Consider the following 1,784-nt stretch of genomic DNA (forward strand, 5'->3'; position numbering starts at 1 on the left):
CCGCTGCTGGCGGTGCAGAGGAGGACGTGGTGCTGGAGAGGTAGTGCAGAGTTCTACCACCAGATTGGCAAAACAAAAAGAGAGTGACAATGGGCCTGGGGTGATCACTCATAACACCAAAGCCCACCCCCAGGCCACACCTCCTAATGGTACCACTCCCTATGAGCCTACAGGGCATTTCATTCAAACCACCACAACCTTGAAGCCTGTTTAATCTTTCACAATTGTTACTAGACTCAAGAAAAACACTTGATGTCACTCAGAGTCACTAAATGCAACCCTTCATAGCAATTCTCATTGATTTTTTTTTTCTCATTGTAATTTTTCACTAGCAAATTTGTATTGGCTTTGGTGATGCTCAGAAAACAATCTCTAAGGACTGGGAGATGTAGCTCAGTGGTAGAGGGCCTCCCACGCATGAGACCCTGGGTTGGATCCCTAGCGTTTCAAGACCAAAAAAAAAGCAAAAAGGAGAACAATACTTTACATAAACAAGGGTTTCCATTTTATTGAACACTCAAGTAGATTATTTTTGTCATCCATATAATGCACATCCGGGGGTGGGGAGGATGCAGAACACCACAGACATGCAGTGATAAGGCTGAATGTTCACAAGAGGTTCAACTGGGCACCTTTTCTCATCTTAAAGGAGCTGTGGCTTTTTCTGAAAGCATTTTGGACCTGAGGTACTGGCTCGACAACATCTTCCATCTAATCTCCTTTGAAACGGCTCAGATTGCTCAGCATATACGCAGCTGGGGCAAGGAAGGCCGTAAAAAACACCACAAGTCCAACAGCCGATTCCTGAAAGAAAAAAGCAGTATTGATGAGCTCAGCTTCCTCAACCAGTGACTCCCCACTAACAAAACGGCTACAGACAGAGGCGCACGGGGTTTAGCAACAGAACCGCAGCTCTTCAAGCTTTTACCCACAAAGCTCTGCGTGTGTGTCCCATCCTCACACACGCAGCGAAAGATCTTTCTCAGAGGCCGGGGAGAGATGGCTCATCTGTGAAAACCTTCTACTGCTCTTGCAGAGAACCTATCTTTGGTTCCCAGAACCCATGTCAGGCAGGTCACAATCAACTGTAGTAGCTCCAGGTTCAACACCTCTGGCCTCTTCAGATACCTGCACTCACATACACACACGCGCAAAAATGGTCTGTGAAAAAATTTGTCATGTGGCCTTAAGAAAAATGAGATGACAATTCCTCGCAGCGTGTTCCATTCACACTCAGCCCAAGTGAATTTTCAGGAAACACACACACGCGCACACACACACACACACAGAGGCTCTCTCTTCCCCACCCTCTTGGATGCGGTTCTGTGGGCTCTACCTCACCGTGGGCGACAGCTCTTGGTTGTGTGAGTTTTCTGAGTGGGTGAGGCGACCGCCAGGCTTCGAAAACATGCCGGTGCGGTGTCGGAGAAGAGAAGGGCAGAGCCGCAGCACGCGAGACATCCCAGGTCGGGTCAGAAGAGGACCACTGAGGCGCAGCAAACTGGGTACCACAAGCGCGAGAGTCGAAAAGCCGTTAGTAGGGCGTGCTCCAGGAAATGGCGGGCAGCGGGTTTGAGCATGCGCATTAACCCACAGGCCCTTTGAATGGAAATGCTTCTTCCCCGCCCCTCAGTGTATATTTTAACTTTGCTTTATTTGGTTGTAAGACTTCTTTCCCGGGCTGGAGAAATGGCTCAGCTGTTAAAGGCTAGGCTCACAACCTATAAGACTTCGTCCCTAACTCTAAGTTAATTCTTAACAATGAAACAAACTAAGAAAAGTCA

General features: G+C 48.2%; 1 long non-coding RNA gene across 1 annotated transcript; it reads right to left on the bottom strand.

Annotated features, from left to right (window-relative positions):
- Nucleotides 1-482: 482 nt before the first annotated feature.
- LOC311603237 lies at nt 483-1,553 on the bottom strand. Its single transcript, XR_014781014.1, has 2 exons — nt 1,342-1,553; nt 483-804 (listed from the first exon to the last, which is right to left on the bottom strand). It is a non-coding gene; the product is annotated as an uncharacterized lncRNA (long non-coding RNA).
- Nucleotides 1,554-1,784: the final 231 nt, after the last annotated feature.

The sequence above is a fragment of the Acomys minous genome, assembly GCF_964271855.1.
Source record: "Acomys minous genome assembly, chromosome: 8".
NCBI classification, from domain to species: domain Eukaryota; kingdom Metazoa; phylum Chordata; class Mammalia; order Rodentia; family Muridae; genus Acomys; species Acomys minous.